Here is a 21,692-nt window from a genome sequence, read left to right on the forward strand (position 1 = left end):
TTTGGCATGTTGATTGCTTTTATTGCATGTCCATGAAAAACCATTCAATGGAGTTGGGATGTTTTATGGTCTATTTGTAAAGAACTTTATATCTAATGGCTCTGTTTGGGACTACATTGTGAAAGAATGCCTATGTTTATTTGTACCCACATCTTGTACCAATATTGTGAGGTTGTTTGAGTTTTGGTATGAAGGGTATCTTGATGAGTTTGTCTTGATTCCTTATGGGTGAGATTTGGACATGAAAGGATTCATTAATCTGTGTTCTCATATTTATTGTGACTTGGCCTTGAGCTTAAGGGAACATGAATTTGGAGGTCCATACAACGTCTTTAGTTTAGTATTGTCTCTTAGAGCCGTTAGTGGTCTTAATCCTTTTCATCATACTTTGATATTTGATTGGCTCTTTTTCCATTTCATAGGTGTGCGGAATCCGGATTTGAGGGCAAATCCTTTCCAAGAAGGGGAGAATGATATGACCATGAGTGCTAGACGTCAAGTGTCTTCACCTCGACGTGAGCCATGGATTGATTGGGGTCCAAGGAAGAGAGTGAAGATGTGCCAAGGATTCAATAAAGCTAGAGGCTTTCCCGGGGATGCGAGGAATAGAGAAGATTCGGATTTGAGGACAAATCTGAATTCAACCGGTAACTGCCCTATCGAGATGATATCCGAAAGCTATGAAACTTCCACCATCGTCTTCGTCTTGGAAACAGATTCGCATGGGTATCTTGCACATCTCAATCGGAGTCCGAATGAGGGAGTTATGGCGGTTTTACAGAAGTCACACAAAACTGGCGGAGAGTTCCAGGAGGAACACCCGGCCGGGTGTTTTCATCCTAGATAAGATTGTGATTGAAAGTTATCTCCCTTGTGAGTTTTACTATTTAAGGAATGTATCCAATTCCTTACTTGAAGGTTGCTTGTCTCAATTTCATAGATTGATTCAAGTAGAGGTATGCATCAATGGGGTGTATCTATTGAGTAGTGGAGCTAAGGGGTGATAGAGCTAATGAAAATTGCCTAGGGTTGTCTCCATCCTTTTGGTTAAGGTCCTCAGGTTGTGGCTCTTTTATCTCATCATTATACACATGCTTTTCATTCCTAATCTACCATCCTTTCTTGATTAGATTCAATTGTTGTTGGTTGGATCATCTATTATCTTTTGCCTTGTGTTGATAAATTGAAAATAGCCTCACAAAAATACTTTAGATCAAACATCAAAGGGTAAATTCTTGGGAAATGATTCATAAAATACATGGATCTTTATCATCTTCTTCCACCAGGTAGTTTTCAAAGCTCCATCACAAATTTTGGTTTCCACTTTGGGTAAATTTGTAACTTTTGTTTTCTTCTCATTAACTTTAGAATTTGATGCAGTCTCTTCTTTAGAAAGTGATCCACCACATGAACCAAACATCCACCGCGGCAATGAAAAATCCCCCAATGTGGACCCAATTGCTTGTGTCTTTTGGACCTCTACAACATTCATAGCTTTGCACTCCATCTTCATAACCAGTTCATCGTCTTCACGACTCTTCATAGCATTGTAAATAGATAAGATGTGTCATTTGTTGCCCATACGAAGAGTGAGCTCTCCCTTTGCTATATCTATCAATGTTTTTCCTGTTGCTAGGAATGGACACCCCAGGATAAGCGGCACATGCAATGTCATTGTAGTCGGATTGAGAGTGCCGATCTTCATCTTTCTGAAAAACGATAATGGCATCAAATTTATGCTCGCCCCCAAATCACATAGTGCCTTTGTCTGTCTGTCATTTCCAATGACGCTTGAGATATTTGAAACTCCCAGGATCCTTAAGCTTGGCAGATAGCTTCTTTTGAATTATCGCACTACATTTTTCAAATATGTTCACCGTCTCATAATCAATCTACTTCTTCTTCTTGGAGAGCAATCTTTTAGGAACTTTGAATATGTATGCATCTCTTGCAGAGCTACCACCAATGGTATATTAATGCACCTTCCTAAAAATATCGAGAAATTTGGAGAATTGTTCATCCAACTTCTTCTTCTTCACCGCAAATGGGAAGGTCACTCTAACTATCATAGGAATGGATGGAGGGGGAAACTTTTCTAGCACTGCGTCGTTCTTGATTTGAATGTCCACCTTATTCTTTCCCTTGGAATTCTCTTCTACTCTGACGTCTTCCTCTGGAGTACTCTTCTTTTCCTCTACAGGCATGTGATGCCCTTTATAGCTTTTACCACCTCTCAAGTGTGTGGCCTTGCAGTCTTTGAGATTGTTTATGGTCTGTGCTGGGAATTGGCCCGGTTGATGTTGGACTCCCACATCTTGAGAGATCTGACTTATCTAGTTGTCAATGCCCTTCATGTGCACTAGCCCCACTATATTCTAAACCTATTGAGTGACATTGGTGAGTGACTTGGGGGGGAGGGGGTTGGGATACTAAATTGGGGTGAGTTAGCTTCTTAAATCTCTTTTTCTTATTCTTACTAATCTCTAAGACTAGTCCCTAGTCTTTGTTTTTGTGTTTGTAGGAAAACTTTGATGTCTCCTATTACACGATCCAACTAGATGGGGGATATCCACGAGGAGGAGGAAGGGAAGGGAGCGGGCTCAAGTAGTTCCAAACCCCGAAAGTGATCTTGTGAGCATGATGTCCCAAATGATGGTAGATTTTAGTCGTGATCTCAAACAAGAGATGAGAGAATGGAATGCCCGGATGGATGCCCGAAGGAAGGAGTTCGAGACCCGATGGAAATCCAATCAAAACACCTTGGTTGGAGCCTTAAAAGGAGGTTCGTGCATCAAGATCCGTCATTCCTAAAAGTGACCATCTACATCTCAAAGCTTCCGGCATCAAACATGTAGTGACGAGGGGCAATGGAGGCTATAAGGAGCATGTTGAAGAAGATGGGTATGATGAGTGGCGTCGGGTGGTTGAAGGAGGGAATATGAGAATTAGGGATGGAGATGGGGGCTATGAGAGATTAGGGATGGGGAATGTTGGTCGATGGCCTTTTGGAGGAGGATATGGGGGGAATGAAAGATTTGGGAAGGGCAACCAACGAGGGAAAGTTGAGCCCTATGGGGATAGATTTAGAGGTGACTATGAATCAAGGTACCATGAAGATGGACTTGATAGGAGAAGTGGTGGGAAACAAGCTCCAAAGTCTCATGGAGAGTGGCATTCTAGGAGGGATGGAGATAATGTTAGTCGTAAGGGGTTTGAGAGGCCAATTGAAGAGGAAGTCCCATATAGAGCTCGGTTGAGGCCTACCCATCGACATGGTGGTGTTGATAAAAACCACATGGGTACCCCATCAAATCATTTGACTACATCATTTTCTTTCCATTTCTCACATGAGCCTCTTGATGTGTATGGAAATGTTCCCTCTTCAATGAGCTTAAACCAATTTAGTAGAGAAAAAGAACGAGAGAGAGAGAGAGAGAAAAGGCTTGAGAGTGAAAGTGAGTCTAAAAAGCCAAGAGAGCATGATACAAGACAAGAGTGTAGGGTGAAAAAGTCAAGAGAGAGTGGTGGGGGTGAGAGAAAAGAAAAATATCAAATGAGAGAAAAACCACAAGCATAAGTGAGTAAAGGGAATTTGTTAGATTCTATGGCCAACCTTGGGTGGACACCAAATGAACCTTTGCCTCTTACCCTTGGTGAAGAAAATGAGTTTTTACCCACTAACACTACTTGTATGTCTTCTTGTGTTGATTACTTTGTAGTGAGTAAAGTTGAAGACATGGAAGTGAAGCATCAAATTGCATATGGCTTGGAAACTATGCTCCCGAAGAAGGATCAAGAGGAACAAGGGCCAATGGATGAACTCCTTGCCCAAGGTTCAAGTGCACTATCCTTATCTCCTTGTGATGACTCATTGGATATGATTGTATTCAAGAAACCCATTTATTTTGATAGATTTTCCATTGGTGACTTATGTGATGAATGGCATGTGAGCTAGAATCTTTGAATGCTAAAGCTATCTTTGCATCATATATTGATCCTTTCTTGGTAAATCCAAGCAATGGTATACATGGCATTTCACTTATGGAATCTTGCATGAGTGTGAAAATGTTTATTTTGGATGTTAAGATACCTAAGCTTTCGATTGCTATTGATTGCAAGTTTCTTGAGCATGTTGTTGGGGATAGTAGGGCCAATGCGTGTGACATTGTTGAAGATTTTAGAACTTGGTGTTTGCTATGTTTTCAATGCAAGGTGGTTAAACCCTTAAATGGGATTGGAGTATTCTATGGCCGTTTTGTGAAGGATTTTTCCACTCATATGTCTCTTGTGGATTGTTTTGTGTTTAATAACATAAGGACACATTGTTCCCATAGTTGTGGTCTAAAATTGTTGGAGCAATTGTGTGGGGCTTATTTTGACAAGTTTCTCATGATACTTGATGTAGCTTTTTACAAATTTCATATGCATGGTGTTGTGACTTGTCTCCATGTCGTGCATGAAGGTTTATGGATATATTATTCCCTTATTCTTGATAATCTCTTGAAATTGATAGGGCAATGGGCTGAAAAACTTGGTTTGTTGGTTGATGCACCTTCTTGCCAACTTGATGTGAGTTGTGATGAATCTACTCTAAGTGTTGATTATGGGCTTGTCAATTTGGGGAGTAGTTCTCATTTGAGCAAGAATGATGTATCAATGGTTCCCTATGATCTTTTATTGCTTAATCTTGAGAATAGGAATCTTGTCAATAGACCTTGTTTGGTTACTTTTGAATATACACCATAGTCTTGTTGAGCATGCCAAATATTTTGTGAAGGTGTTCAAGAATTTGGGCATCATTTGTATGGGGATCATCGAACCAAATAGAAGCAAGGTGCTTGGGGAATGTGTGTTTTGGCATTTTGATTGCTTTTATTGCATGTCCATCAAACCATTCAACGGATTTGGGATATTTTATGGTTGTTTTGTTAAGAACTTTATATCTAATGGTTTTGTTTGGGACTACAGAGTGACGGAATGTCTATGTTTCATTGTACCCACATCTTGTACCTATATTGTTAGGTTATTTGAGTTTTGTAATGAAGGATATCTTGATGAATTCGTCTTGATTCCTTATGGGTGGGATTTGGGGACGAAAGAATTCATGTTTTTTGTTCTCCCATTTATTGTGACTTGGCCTTGAGCTTAATGGAACACGAATTTGGAGATTCATACAAGATCTTTGGTGTAGTTTTGTCTCTGAGAGCCATTAGTGGTCTTAACCCTTTTCATCATACCTTGATATTTGATTTGCTCTCGTTCCATTTTATAGGTGTTCGGAATCCGGATTTGAGGGCAAATCATTTCCAAGAAGGGGAGGATGATATGACCACGGTTGCTAGACATCAATAGTGTCCCTCTCGACGTGAGCCATGGATTGATTGGGGTCCAAGGATAAGAGAGAAGTCACGCCACATACCCAATAATGCTCGAGGGATGGCCAAGGAAGCGAGGAAGAGAGAAGAGTCGGATTTGGAGACAAATCCTTTCCAAGAAGGGGAGGATGATACGACCATAGAAGCCGCGCATCAAAGTTCGTACCTGCAGCTGGATTTATTCTGTAATCTGACTGTTTAGATGACGTCCGAAACCCTTTAAACTACCACCATTGTCTTCCCCTTCGAGAGAGCTTCGCGTGAGTATCTTACACGCCCCAATCGGAGCCCGGAGGAAGAAGTTATGGCTGTTTTACTGAAGCGGCGCAGTGCAGAATGCCTCACCCGGGCGGGGTGACTTTAAGCCACCAAAATGCACCTAGGCGGGTGGCTGCCCAAAGGCATAGTTGAGGCAGAAAGTTCCACCAAGCCGGGTGGCTTTTGGCCACCAAATTCCACACGAAGGGTTGCCACCCGAAGGCATAGTTGAGGCAACGACGTCTACCGGGGCGGGTGGTTCTTGGACGACTAAGCCACCCGGGCGGGTGGCTTTTTGTGCCTTTTTCTTGGAATTTGGCCTTCAACTATAAATAGGACTTTATCTCTTTTTCTTCTTAGATGGGATTGAATTAAAGTTATCTCTCTAGTGAGTTTTTCCTCTTTGAGAAATGTATCCAATTATTTCCTTGAAGGTTGCTTGTCTCAATTTCATAGATTGATTCAAGTAGAGGTATGCATCAATGGAGTGTATCCATTGAGTAGTGGAGCCAAGGGGTGATAGAGCTATTGAAAGCTGCCTAGGGTTGTTTCCATTGTTTTGGTCAAGGTCCTATGGTTGTAGCTCTTTTATCTCATCATTATACACATGCTCTCCATCTTTAATCCACCATCCATTCTTGTTTAGATTCAATTTTTGTGGTTGAATCTCTTTTTATCCTTTTGTTGTTCTTGTTAAATTGAAAATCAATCTCACAAAAATATCAAGATCAAGCATCACAAATGGGTAATTCCTTGGGAAATGGATCATAAATTACATGGATCCTTATCACTTGCCCTAAAAAGTAGGGTTACTCTTCCTTGCAAATTGTCGCTTTTGCCCCCATCAATTAGTTGGCCGTCTACTAGCAATCCATTTCTCTACATCTCAAGCCTTGGGTATGCATCCTGGTCAGTATGCACCCTTCTTGCGTCCTTTTTCACTTGAACTTCCCGATTCCTTTCCTGCTGACTTGCACCTTCTTCCTCCACACTTGCGCTCTTTTCTTGCAAAATATGCACGTTAAGCTCATCATACTGACCAGTAACCAAGGCCTAGAATACGACTTATCAAACTGCTCACACTTAACACATGTTTGTCCTCAAGCGTGGAGTAACACACCAAAAAGAAATAAGTCGGATTCTAGCCTGGTTACTCCCCTTACTAACCCTAAACAAAAGAAACTAAACTAAAAAGACTCTAACGACCCTAAACAGTTGGCGCACATAGACAGAAACACGGAAAAAGAAAGAAAAACACAAGAGAAAACACATAAGAAAACACATTGATCAGGCTATATTTTCAATCATCCCTCCCCTTGGGATCAAGTGCAATCCGGCTTTAACCAGCCTCAAACTTCCGCCACCCCCCTTTTCTTTCCCAGCCAGTATATCTACTTGTCAAGATAACTCAAACCTTCGGCCAAACACTAGATTCACTCAGTCACTCATTCCTCACCAGGGATGTTAGGATATGCTGAACCACGGATGCTTCAGACTTAGATCTCACGTATAGCTCCTAAAGGTCTTTATTGGCTTGTAATGGGGCTAGGGCTTGTATCGTTTAGGGTGGATGTTCCTAAGGCTCTAAGATTCAAAATAACACTACTTATTTCTAATGCGGAGGAGCTGTGTGTATTTGGGTACTTGGCATTTCATTCTGTTGGGCTCGATGTTGCTCTCCTCGAACCGGTCTCCAACTGGTCAGTAGATTCTTTTGTGGCTTCGCCACCCTTATTCCTGATACGCTCGGATTTTGCACTGTTTTAAGGCCATTATTTGGTCCGTTTTTTATGTCAAAGTCACTCTACACGTCCGTTATTTGCATATTTTGTCTATTTTGGTATTTTGACGTGTTTTGTGAGAAATGTGCATAATTGAGCTGAAAAAAGGGAGCCAAAACGCAAAGTCTGGAAATCTGGAGTCAGACGGCGACCGGCGACCGCCAGCGCCTGGCGGGCAGAGCAGTGTAGCGGTTCGCCTCAGAAAATTACACTTGGAAGAGAAGTCTCACCCGGCGACCACCGGAAGTCATGCGGCGGTCCGTCGCTGGAGAACAGACTCTCTGGACTCCAACGCGGCGGCCCGCCGGAGAAAGGCGGCGAATCCGAGATGCCCTAGATTTGCTCCAAGATTTACCATATTTTGAAGATCTTTTCCTTCTACAACAAGAATTGGTTTTCCCCTATAAATAAGACTTCAAGCTTCATCCAATTAGAAAGCTTCTACTTGCAAAATAATTCATAGAGATTAAAAGCTAGAGTACTTCACTTGTGCAAGGAGTTAGAGAAGGATTTCAAGAACATCAAGAACGACAAGGATTCAACCTACGGGTTTTATTTTCTTTAGTTTTATGTTCAAATTGTTTTCCCTTCAATCTATGTGTTTAGCTTATTTCATTATGTGTAACTAAACTCCAAGGATTCTAGGGATGTGTAAGTAAACTTTGGTTATACAATTTCTTTTTCTATTTAATATCCGTTTTTTTTTTACTTTGTTTCTTCCCTAAGTAGTTCTGGTGCTGCATGATTGAGTGACACAATCTTGTATGATTTAACATAACTTGCTTCATAATTGTGAGAGAGTTCTAGCGAGTTTGATTCACTTAGTAGACGTTAAAGTTAGCTTCCCTTAAAACGGCACTGTTAATTGAGAGTGAGGACTTTTCAAGGGTCTTAGGAGCTTTATGGAGTTACGTGTTAGGATTGACAACCCTAATTTTGTAATCAACGTTTGCATCACTTGAGCATAAGTTAAGTGACTCGTCCTATCAAAGTAATAACTGTGCTAGGGTATTGTAGTTTGAAATTTGTATAACCATAACTGTGAACGCACATCCCTGGAATTCCCTTATCTCTATATTTTATCTCGTGATTTATTTGCATCTAGTTGTTATTTGCTTTCGAATATTTTCTGTTTTCAAAAGTTTTCAAAATCTCTTGTTTCTCCAGATAGTAATTGAGTTCTAGTAGAGGATAGACACTTTGTGTTTGCCTTCTCCGTGTTCGATATCCCGGTACTGACCTTTAGTTATACTATATATACTCTGTATACTTGCAGGTTTATTTAGTGCTAATAAAAAGTGCATCAATTCCTTCTTCATTTTGTGATCTGGATATTTGTCCAGGCCATTTTCTTTACCGTTCTTCCTTCTTCATTTTCGTGGCTTTTCCACCCTTATTCCTTCTTCTCGTTTTTTTTTAGGACCAAGTATTTCCTCCTGGTCAGTTTTCTTCATTCTTTTGCTTCTTTCTGCAGTTGGTTTTTTTCTTCCCTTGCTCTTGATCAGTAGCTCTTTGCCTTATACCTTCCATACACATAGTCCCGGTGGCCAGTGGGTTATATAGGGGTTACGAGGGGGTTTCCTAATGCATTTAGGATTTTGCTACACGCAATCACTTCACCATAGACATCATGTGGCAGCCACTCTTCCTTTTTTTTATGTGTTCAGTAGAAAGTAGTTCCACTTTAGGCCTTTTTACGAGGGGGTTTCCATTTTTTAGCATGCTTTATTTCCATCAATTCCCCTCACCGTCAGTTTGAAACAGTTGAGTTGTATGTCCGTTCATTAAGCACTTATCCTAAAAAAAACTATCCTAACAAGGACCTAGAACAAATACAGTTCCTAGCAAAACTATCACATAAATAGTATGTCATACTGGCCATTGTCTCCCCCCTCTCTCTTCACTCGTGTCTGCCCTTAGGTACGGGCTGTGAAGCGGAAAAGAAGATGGCTAGTATGACAGAAAAAAAAAGCAAAGAAAACATCATAGAAAATACATACTATATCCTAAAATTTCTAACGCTTAGACTATGCAACAGGTTAAGTGGGAAAGTATAAGACTAAAACACAAGGAAACACATAGACATAAAATACACAATTAACATGCGCCAATTTCGCAAACCCTTCCTTCTCACACTTAGACTATAGAATAGGCTAAGTGTTGCGAATTGGAGTTTACATTAACAAGTACTACTAAAAATCTAAACGTAAAACGGATAAAACAAGAACTCACAAAAAATATTAAAAATTAAAAGAAACAAGAAAAATTAAAAGAAAAACTAACTGTCAGGTGGGTGGTCAGTTGTTCCTCCTGCTCCTCCTTTGGGCAGGGCTAGGTGCAGGTGCTTCTTCTGGTGCGTCCTCCGGTTGCTCACTTTCTTCTTCTTCAGACACCTCGTCTTCCTCCTCATTCTCAGCCGATTCACTTGGTTCACTCCTTCCACTAGCTTGCCCACTCGTCCCGGCCTCGCTTCCCTTCTTCTTTCTTGCTAACTCCTTCAGAACACTCTCCATCATATCCGCCAACCTTGCTAATTCCTCCCATACCTCTCTATTCTCTGCTCGTGCCTCCCGATTCTCTGCGGTCAACTCTGCCACGGCCCTCTCTAGGTTCGCTTGCCTCTGGTCTTGGGCTTGCACTCCTTACCCAGCCAGTACCCGTCCCGCAGGGATCGCTGCTTCACCTATTGCGTAAAAACGCAGGACTCCTTCCCTGATGTAAGCTATGTTGGTACGGGTGAAGAAAAAGGTATCAAACAACCTAGGAGGGTCCACCATTATCATCGGTGATAGGCCTTGATGCATTATTTATTAGCACTAAAAATACTTGCAAGTATACAAGGTAGATCTAGTATAGCTAAAGGTCAGTATCGGGATATCGAACTCAGGGAATAAGATTGCAACCGTCTATTATATACTAAGCGTCATATACTATTTAGAGACACAGATTTTTGGTTGGATTATTTAAACTAGACATAAAGAAATATATAAACAAATAAAAGAAAACATAAAAACAAATATATACAAAACAGGCTAAGGAATGTAGAGTTTTAGGAACCACAATCAAAAGCTAAAATCCAAAAGACTTCCTTGAATCCAAAAGCTATCACATATGTAAAGCTATATCTTCTCTCGAAGTATACAATTTGTAGATTGCTACCTAGAACCGAAGTGTCCTTCCTAGAACTAAGGCAACAACTCCTAAAAGCTCCTAAGATAAATTTGCTTCATTCAAAGGCTCAAATCTGTCGATTATATTGGCAAAGACGTCAATTTCTCCTCTTTCAAATTAAACTACTCACTTCCCAGGTATTGTAGTAAAGTCCATATGCATTCATAAGATGGTCAGTCAAATAAATGTATAAGTACAAGAGAAATTGAAATAACTACAAAAGCTAACAAGGAAAAACAATTGAATTAATAACTCAAAATCATAGCATGTTTACCAAAAATTCCACAAAAGATGTTTAATACTCATAGACAAGCAAAACAACAAAAAGTACTAGACGTAAAGAAAAACAAAACAAAACCGAAGGTTGAATGATGTAGTCTTCAGTCTTCTCTTGCCTGGATCTGCAGAGCTCCGCTCCAATGGAAGATGGAGGAATTATATATGGAATATTGGAGGCTCTGAGATGAATGTTATGAATTAGGTTATGGGGTATATATAGGCTAGAAAAGGATTTATAATTGGTAAAAAGTATCCTCGAAGTAATGGGAAACAAGGTAAATTCGAATTCTCCAATTAATAGGAGAGATTTGGCAACAATTTCTTTCCTTCCTTAATTTCCGCCTAATTTTAACTGCACTGCGCAACGTTCTTAAAATGGCCATAACTTTCTCCACAGAACTCCGATTTAGATGTTCAAGGTACCCACGCGAAGCTCTTTTGAAGACGAAGAGAATGATATGTATTAAGCACTGATTGGACTTCAAACTCGTGGGCAGATGGGCTCGAACAGAGGCTGCTGAAGCACCTTGACCATTTTTGCACCTTTTTCCTATCTTTTTCTATCATTTATCAACAAACACGTCAAAATACCAAAATATATAATATATGCAATTTAAGAACATAATTTGCAAGATTAAAATTTAAAACGAGCCAAATCTAGGCCTTAAAAACATGCAAATCCCGTGTTTATCAATCCCCCAAACTTAAATATTTATTTGTCCTCAAACAAAACAAGAGAAAAATTAAATAAGAAACACGGATGTTAAGGACTAGATTTCATAGTTGTATCAGTATTTATATAAAAAAAAATAAAGAGTTCGACAAGAATACAAATCAAATCAAGCAAAGCTTATTAGTGCACTTTCATTACTAGCTCGTTGATCACCTTGAAGTACATGCGCTCACAAGTGATTAGAAGTGTATTCATCACTCACTCTCAAAGTGTATAAGGTAAAGAATATATGCTCTCAGATCATGCAACATGCAAAGTTTACTATAGGCTTGCTCGAAGTCTAATCTCTCCTCTACTTTTTGTGATTAAAATCAAAAATCCGAAAGGTCTTTATTTTAGGTTATAATGTAGGCTCTTTGATAAGGTGAGGAAATATGGCTAAAATGTGACTAAACCCAACATAGCAAAAGTGATCAGTTTCTACTACATCAAACTCAATACCCAACCAACAGTTCAAATCTCAGTAAAATTCTAGAATTTGTCCAGATTTCTTCTCACTTTCCAAATTCCTTTGATTTTTTTTCTTCCTTTTCATTCTTTTTTTTTCTTTCTCGATTTTTTTTTCACTTTTTTTTTCTTTTATATGCACTTTTCACATTTAAGCACACTACTTTTTTTCTACCTTATCTTTCAAACTCTTTTTACAAGATATAAACTAACTTTCCCCAAGAGTGTTTGGATATTCCCCCTTTATTTAGCTTCCAAAGAAAAAGGCTTTAAAGGCTCAAAGTAGCTAGCTAGGAAAAATATTTTGAGTAAGGTCATAAATTTGGATATATAAAGTAGCTAAGAAGGATGGCCTAACGTCCTCTTTTATCATTTAAACACTATGTAGACTTAGGCAGACTGGGAGCAAGTTCTAGAAACAAGTACATGAATGCAGATAAATCACACAAGAAAGAAATTTTTGGCTCAAGTCTCACAAGGTATAAGCACGATTCAAGGCAAACAAGCAATTCATTAATTATGCACCTTTTCACAAAACTATCAAATCAATGTATCAAGCCAACTCAAGCAAAACATATTAGAATTTTTCATCGGAGGCAACTCGGTCTGATGTCCCTAAACATGAGTATTTCTAAGTTTTCTATGTTATGCTCATGACTATATTCACCTCGGGTTTTTAAAAAAAAATTAAAACAAAAACAAACTAATCTAAAAAAATAAGTTTTCTATCTCCCTCGTTTGTTAGTTAATTGATGTTTTAGGGATTGAGTCTATCTCCCTAGTTCTATAGGAATTGAGTCTATCTTCCTATGTGAAATTAGTGTATGCCTATTTCATGGTGTTTCTTTTAACTGAGTTATTGTTTTTGTTACATACAGACATGAAGTAGATGAAAGTTCGGGGGAGTTCGAGAGAACCCACCCCTCATACTATATTCTTTGGTGAACTTACACATTCTTTTTATAGGTACCATGTCTTCCACAGGAAAAGCCGAGGCACCGAGAAAGTATGGTGTTCGAGGGCTCAATCAAGAACAGAAGCAAGCATGGGACAGACTATCCCGCAGGCCAACTGTGCCTACTCGATATTTGAAAGGGCATATGCTCAACTATTTAGGAGTAGAAGCAGATGTAGTAAAGTTGAGCTTAGTGGGCGAACCAGAGACAATCTAAAAAAATAAGCAAAAACAATTTTGTGTTACTATAGCCTAATATCGTGATAAAAATTAAGATTAATAATCTAGATTTTACTTGCTTTATTTTTCTTTTCTTTTTGAGTTATTCTCACTTTTGTGTTTTTCTTTTCAGGTTGTATGCTCACTCGCTCTAAGGGGCAACCATTAGAGTTATTCGATCCTGAGATCGAAGCATCCAATCGAAGGAGAAACGCTCAGAGAAGGCTCAACCAAAGGCGATCACTTTCGCCTCTTAAGAGAGAACCGCCTATTCCTGTTGCAATAACAATGGCGGACAACGGAGAGAACAATGAACCACATCCAGATCCTGTAGTCCAACAGCTCCAACTACAACTTGCAAATTTGGTGAAACAGGTTAAAGAAAAAAATGAACAACAAGCCATGGTGCCAGTGCAAAACATGTACGCTTACAGAGAGGTAGAGGACCCACCAATTGGCAACGATGGGATCGATGCCAATCATTTTGAGCTCAAGCCAGGATTGCTAAATATGGCTGAGGCTAATGCTTTCGTGGGGAAGGCCAATGAAGATCCCAACAAGCATCTTACTAAGTTTATTCAGATCAGTAACACGGTGAAGCTTAATGGGGTGAGAGATGAACAAATCAGACTAAGGCTATTTCCATTTTCCTTGAGAGATGATGCTAGAGACGGGTACGACAACATGGGGTCAGGATCTGTTAAAACGTGGGATGCCATGGTAGACTTATTTTTGGAGAAGTATTTCCCACCCAGTGAAGTTCTAAAAAGGCAAGCAGAGATAATTCAATTTCAGATGAAGCCTCATGAGACAATCCGAGAAGCATGGGCTAGATTCAAGACACTGTTGAAAAGATGCCCCAAACATGGTCTAAGTCCGGGACACCAAGTCATAACTTTTTATAGGGGGTGTACTCCAGATGCAATGCGTGAACTGAATTGGAGCGCCGAAGGGGCACTACTTCAATTAGGAGAGAATGATGTCATGCAAGTGATTGAGAGAGTAGGTTCCACTGATGAAGGATGGAATAATGAAAGAAACAAGTCATACAGGGTGGCCTCTGTTGTAGAAGATGATAGAATAGACAAGTTGTCTCAGCAGCTAGATCTTTTGACCACTCAATTGGGAATCATGGAGATGAGACAGCCTAGACCAGAACTACAGGGAGGAGTTGAAGATGTGAACTATGTGCACCAAGGAGGAAATAATAGGAACTTCAACAACTATCGCTCCAACCAAGGTGGTGGTAACTACAACAATTATGGTAACAAGGTGCATCCCAATCTTTCATATGGGAATCCCAACAATGCTCTGCAACCACCTCCAGGATTCACAGTATCTAATGGGTTGGTCGAACAACAGAAAAAGCCTATTACTGAAGATATCTTGGCAGCATTCATGAATCAGACTACCAGGTATATGGAGAAAACAAACAAGTACATGGAGAGCAATAGTCAAAGGCTGGTGAAGGTTGAGAATGACGTGCAAAGTTTGAACGTGCATATGAAGAGTGAAGTGCAGGTTCTTTGTCCTAGTGGTTTTCGTATGTGAATTGGAGTGTATCCAACTGATCAGGAAGTGATTCCCGACCCAGCTGAGTCGTTGGTACGATAACCGGGACCTGGCTTCAAACAAATTTCCTCAACCCATTTCTACTGGCTAGTATAATGGAGGTAAGGGTCGAATCCCGCGAGGGTGGACACGTTTTGATAACTGTGGTGACTTTCCTGGGTGTTTTGGTTAGCTACCACGCTTGGGTTGAGATTTTACCTAGACGGGAAATAAAGGTGGTACTCTACTGACTAGTAGGCGGGAAAATAACAGACATGTGGGAGTGTTCGTGAAAATAGGGGACAAGGTGTATCAGAGACATATGGAAAGTAGACAGTTACTAAAAGAGGAAAGTTAGACAACAAGGTGTATCTGATGGCTGGGGGCTTTCTGACAAGTCTGGATAGTACCTCTGAAAAGTAGGGAACAAAAGTAAAAAGTAACTTAAAAGCAAAAGAGGTCCAAATTAAAGTTGATTTTGACGTTTTCTTCCTCACCAAGTATTGACAAAAATCATATGAACACAGACACCATAACTAAACTTCAGATTCATGAATTCAAACTCAAGATCCATCGATTAAAATGCTTAAACTCAAATTAAACGGTAAAACTGTAACTTTACTCCTACTGACTGACATGCAAGGTGGTAATCACGGCGCAGAAAGGAAACTCATGCATGAAAACTTGACTAAACATAGCTACAACTTTTGAATCAACAACTCCCGATAAGAAAGCACTCAGAAATTAAATGCAATAACTAAATCTAACTTTCCTAGGCAGAATGAAGCGAACTCAAACCAAAGTGACATGCGAAATAGAAACTTCATAACGTAAATGTTGGAAAATTACAAGGTACTTCAAAAGAGCAACAACGATGAGTGTTTGCAAATTGTTTGTGCCACTCCGGGCGATGATACTACTACACTGCTACGATAACTGGTTGGAACGGCGGACTGATGACTTTTTCGGCAGACTCTTGGACGTCAAGTGACCATGGCTGTGGTGAGGAACGAGAGGTAATATAATGCTGAAGGATCGATCTTTTAGAGAGAATTCTACTAAGTGTTATTGTCAAACTACGAACTGAACTCTTAGGAGGCGTCTATCCGAATCCTTTCTCTCTCTCCAAGTGGCTTCTTTTATAGGGAGGCTTGCCCTTGCTTTTAGGGTAGACTTCTCCCGCGTTTTGACCTTTTTGCCCTTGTCAATGATCATCCCAGCTATCCTCCTTCTCCATCTCGAGCCTTTTCTCTGGCATGCATCCTGGTCAGTATCGCACCCTTCTGGCGCCCTTTTCACTTGCGTCACCTGAATCGTCTCCTGCTGACTTGGATCCTTTAATCCTGCACACTTAAGCAACTGTTTTGCAGATAATACATGCATTTCACGACATACTGACCAGTAACCAAGGCTTAGAATACGACTTATCAAACTGCTCACACTTACCACATTCTTGTCCTCAAGCGTGAAGACAAACGAAAAGAAATAAGTCGAATTCGAGCCTGGTTACTCCCCCTGACCGACTCTACCTAACTAGACTCAAGACTCTGACGCAAAAGAAAAGAAAACAAAAACGACACAGACACATAAGACACATAGTTAACTTAAACACATAGAACAGGCTATATTTTCAACCACCCTTCCCCTCGAGATCAGGTGCAATCCGGCCTTAGGCAGCCTTGAACTTTTGCCGCCCCCCTTTTCTTCCCCAGTCAGTATATCTGCTTGTCAGGATCACCCAATCCTAGGCCAAACACTGGGTTCACTCAGTCACTCATTCCTCACATGGGATGTTAGGACTGTTTTCTCTCAATGCTAAACCACAGATGTTTCGGACTTAGATCTCACATGCAGCTCCTGAAGGTCTTTAAGGCTTGTAATGGGGCTAGTGGCTTGTAGCGTTTGGGGTATTTGTCCCTAAGGCTCTAAGGTCCAAAAATAACTACTTATTTGATGAGGGAGAACTGTGTGCATTCGGGCTTCTGGCTAGGGCTTCTTCTTCGGCTGGACAATTTCTGACATTGGCTTCCAACTGGTCAGTAGCTTCTTTGTGGCTTCGCCACCCTTATTCCTTCTTCCTCCTTTCTCTTTTTGTGGTCAAGTATCTGCGACCATTTTCTTCAATTTTCCTTTTTGTGGCTTTGCCACCCTTATTCCTTCTTCTATTTTTTTGGATCTGGAAACTTCAGATCGATTTTCTCCTTTTTTCTTGTTTTTCTTTTCTTCAGCTGGTTCATTTTGTATGTCCTCCTGGGCAGTTGCTTCCTTACCTCATGCCTTGCACGTACACAGTTCCAGTGGCTGATGGGTTATTTCGGGGTATAAGTTAGGCTAGAAAATGGGGTTCTAAGGGTAGGGTTTTTTTTTTTTTTTTTTTTTTTTTTTTTTTTTTTTTATGGGGGGGGGGGTTTCCTATTGCCTTCGGGGTTTGCTACACGCGGTCACCTTGCCCTAGACATCATGTGGTAGCCTCTCTTCTTTTTTTTTTCAGTATTTAGTGGAAAGTAGTTCCACTTTAGGGTTTCTAACTCACCTTTTAAGAGGGCTTTCGTGTCTGGCCTAAGGGATGGGTTTTTCCTTCATACTTGCATCATCTACACTGGAGGGGGTGGTTTCTGTTTTCCGGCATGCCTTATCTCCCTCAATTCCCCTCACCGTCAGTTCGAGGCAGTTGAGTTTTAAGCCCATTCATAAAACATAACACATAATTCCTAGACCTAAACAAACCTAAAAAAAAACTAACATGCACTGACTCAAATAACACATATATACATGTCATACTGGCCATTTGCGCCCCCCCCCCCCCTCTCACTTCACAAGTGTCTGCCCCAGATACGGGCTGTGAAGTGAAAATTGGGAATGGCTAGTATGACAGTCACATATTTATAACAAACACATATTATATCTAAAAACTTCTCACACATAGACTATGCAATAGGCTAAGTGGGAGAGTTCCAGATATATACCTAGATCTATAAACAAAACAGAGCAATATATTTACAAACATGAAGTAAAACATATAACTCCTCACACTTAGACTACGCAGTAGGCTAAGTGTGAGGTATCATGCTCACGACAAAACACAAAGAAAAACAATTAAACATATATGCACCAAAAGTAGCAACCCTTTACTTCTCACACTTAGACTATTAAATAGGCTAAGTGTTATGAATGGGGTTTGCATACAATTAAAACACATAAATCTACCTATTTAATAAAAGTACGAAAACATAAACAAAAGAAAGACTTAAAAAAGTTAAAAAGAAAACTAACTGGTCAGTTGGGGGTGGTTCGGTCAGATGTTCCTCCTTCTCCTTCTTGGGGCAGGGTTCTGTGCAGGTGGGTCCGTTGGTTCTTCTTCAGTAGGTCCGGTTTGGTTGTCATCATCCTCCTCTTGCTCATCATCTTCCTCTTCCTCAGGTCCGGTGGTTCTAGCTTCCTGTCCTCCATGTCCGCTTGGTCCAGCTTCATTGCTTGCTTTTCCTCTTGCCAACTCCTTTAGTACGCTCTCCATTAGGGCTGTCAATTTCACCATCTCTGCCCTCGATTGTCTGTTCTCCTCAGCCAGCTCATTCACTGCCCGCTCCAGATTTTCTTGCCTCAGCCTCTGCGCTTGGTCGATCGGGGCAGCTTGCACCACCTGGCCTTGTTGTGCCCTTCCCCCAGGGGCTTCTCCCATTGGATAGAACTGGGGTACTCCTTCTCTGTAGTATACCAAGTTGGTTCGGACAAAGAAGGGTACATCAAATAGGCCAGGGCGTCGACCATGTACATTGGAGACAGGTCCTCTGCCTCTGTTATGATGATGTTGTTGCGTACGAAGGCTCCTAGTATGTGGCAGAGCGACAAGTTTCTGGCTGGGTAGGTGGCTATCAGGTGGCATTGGTAGGCTGTCCAAAACCCTAGGTGCAGTTTCCTTCCATGCTTAGCGCACCATACCAAGTACAATTCGGTCATGGACGTTCTTGCAGCGGAGTTACTCTGCCCCAGTAGGTTATAGCCTAAGTAGAGCTGCACCAACCGTAGCATGGAGTTGTTGAAGTGGGTGGATCTGGATTTTGTTGAGGCGAACTGGCCAGCATTGGGGTGGGTTAACTCCTCCCAGGCTTCCTGGGGCTCAAATTCTATATGACGCCTCGGTACCCCCCTCTCACGGCTTCTCCAGTCCGGACCTATAGCCTCCTCCAGGCTACACATACCCAATCGCATAGTCCACTCTATCAGACTCATCGATAGTTCTCCACCGAATATCCTAAAGGAGATTGACACCTCGTCTAGGTCCATAGTGAGTTGGAACCTAAATGTGGTGAAAAACTCCTTCGCTAATCTCACAGATATCTCTGGGTCCCTATTCTCTAGCAGCCATTCAAAACCCAATGCTTCCATACTAGCCAGGAATGATTCACGAACAGACAACTCATCCAAAGAGGGTATATGGAGTACCTTTCCGCACTTGACTTGCTTGCTACTGTCATCCTTGTCGTCAAATGCATCTTGAAGCTTTTGGGTGTCGAAGTGCTTCATGTCCTCCATAAGCTCATCAGTGAGCGTTACCCTCCACCGCCGGTACACGATCCTTTCAACCGGAGGGTGGACTAGTTTAAAGTGGTTGTCTGGGAGCTGCTGCTCGTGATAGTTTTCTCCTTCCAGAGAGATATCACTCTCTGAGTCAGAATCCTCGCTGGAAGTATAGTCTGTGTCACTTGATCTTTCTTTCTCTTTTGGCTCTCTGATCACTATGGCAGGGGCTTTCCCCTTCCTCTTCCTTTCTTGAATGTACTTAGTCTCTTCGACATCCATTGCCTCTGCTTCCTCGTCGGCTTGTGTTGAAGTGTCCTCCTGGGCGGTAGGCTCGGCCACCATGCGGGCACTAATATTACTTCTTGCTGCCTCCTCCCGACCTACTGACTCTGATGCGAGGTCCAGACCCTCAGCCACCTTGTCAGTATTCTCCTCCTGGTCAGTCGGCGTTGCTGATACTGTCCCTGTTGCCAATTGGGTGTCCTCCTGGCTAGCATTCGAGGGCTCCTCCCCAGGTTTTGTAGGAGTAATCTTCTCGTCATCACTCGAAACCTCCACTGCATCTGCTGCAGTGTTTGCTCCTGCCTTGTTGGACGTCCACTTTCCTAAACATCTCTGTGACACTCTTTGGGGTTTCTGCTTTTCCGCCTTGGGGTTGTTTTTCAACACTAGCCTCCTCTTTACTGGTTTGGGTTTAGTCATTACTGAGGCTTCCTCTTGATGTGTTTCTGGGTCTTGTCTCTCCTCTTCAAGTTGTTCGACCCCTTTCAGTTGTTCGTCTGTCTTCTCCTCCACTGACTGGTGGGCTACCCCTTCCGACCTTTCCGCTTTCTTTGTTGCTTCCTCCTTCCCTACTGCCTGGGATGCGAGGTCCAGTACCTCAGCCACCCCTTCAGGGTTTACCACGATTCGATCCCCCTTGCCCAAAACCGCTTGAAATTCTTCACCCGTCATTAACCCTTGCCTCCTGGCCGTTTCGTTCAGATCTATCTCCTACTCCGCTGCATCGATTTCTGCTTCAGTTGCCCTAATCTCCTCTGCTTCACCCTTCTTGCTCTCGCTTGCTCTCCCTCCACCTTCCTTATCTTCTGTTTCTCCCCAGTTGGGATCTTGATAGGCGGAAAGAGGGCTGACGTTGGTGTATGGGAAAAGGGTGGGAGGGTTCTGCTTGTGCAACAATTGTTGGGGAAATATTTTCGGACATTGGAATTGTGGTTTTTGGGGTGGTGGTGGGTGGATTTTCTGTGGTTGTGGTTGGGGTAGGGTTTGATGTCGCCGGCACTCCTCCGGTTAAGCCAAATCCGGCTAGGGTTGCTGTCCAGTCTCTATTGGGGTCCTGTTGGCTTAGAAACGCCGCCAGTGCGTCTAAAGGAACCATCGCCAGAATTTGTGTCGTCGGCGGTGGTTGTGATCGTTGTGGGCTTGGCGGCCTCGATTCGGCTGCTGGCTGGGGTTCAGACGAGGCCCCGCTGGCGGTAGATGCTCGGTCGATGGTTGCCTTCTTCTTTGCCATGGCTGTACCGGTGGTGGTTTGCGGCGGTTTCTTTAGTGCGTGGTAGTTTTTCGGAGTGGAGGTTGCGGTTGTGGGAGAGAGAGTGCAGGTGAGGGTTTGTAAAGTGAAGGGGAGTAGGCGGTGGGGTGTTTTATAGGGTGGTGGGCAGTTGAGGGTTTTGACCGGTTGTAGGCGGTCGCTCGGTTGAGATGCTTCGTGTGGGAGGCGGTTGTGCTTGCTGGCAGCCGATTGGATGTTGCTTGTCACGTCCTTGCCTCACGCGCCTCCCAGCCTCTGCACTTGCCTGCAAAGCTGCAACACGCCCAAATTCAAACTTTACTCAACTCCCTCCTCTCAATTAGCTAGAAATAGAAAAAGTAAATAAATGGCTCTTTAATATAATTCAGAGTTTCACCCAAGTGGCATCCTCGTGGTCAGTACGAACTCCGAATTAATATTTAAGATCCGAAAAAAATCTTTTTGTTATTTTTCTTTCTTGACTTAAATTAAATTACCAAATATTTACAATATTTACATCATTACTAAGGGTATTTGAAGTTTTACCTGGTCAGTAAGTACATTACATATGACGTTGACCAGGTGGAACTTCAAATCCCTTTCCTACTGGTCATTTAGATGCTCTTAAAGTGTAGTGGAATTTCTTCCACTACACACACTTCTTCATTTCCCTATATATTTTTAATCTATGTCCATTAACGACAAAAGGTTCAGAGTTAGGGATACTCCCTGAAATCTCGACCGCTCCATTAGCACGTAATGCAGTGATAATATAAGGTCCTGCCCATTTGGATTTGAGCTTCCCAGGCATCAGCTTCAGTCTTGACTGGAAGAGTAGTACTTTCTGACCAACTTGGAGATTCTTGGTTCTCAGATTTTTGTCGTGCCACAT

At 41.7% G+C, this 21,692-nt stretch overlaps 1 pseudogene; it reads right to left on the bottom strand.

Moving 5' to 3' along the window:
* Positions 1-21,692, bottom strand: part of LOC148934283 (uncharacterized) — a 51,235-nt pseudogene that overhangs the window by 15,380 nt on the left and 14,163 nt on the right.

The sequence above is a fragment of the Salvia hispanica genome, chromosome 1 (assembly GCF_029641045.1).
Source record: "Salvia hispanica isolate PSC_SH4W2 chromosome 1, Shi_PSC_v1, whole genome shotgun sequence".
NCBI classification, from domain to species: domain Eukaryota; kingdom Viridiplantae; phylum Streptophyta; class Magnoliopsida; order Lamiales; family Lamiaceae; genus Salvia; species Salvia hispanica.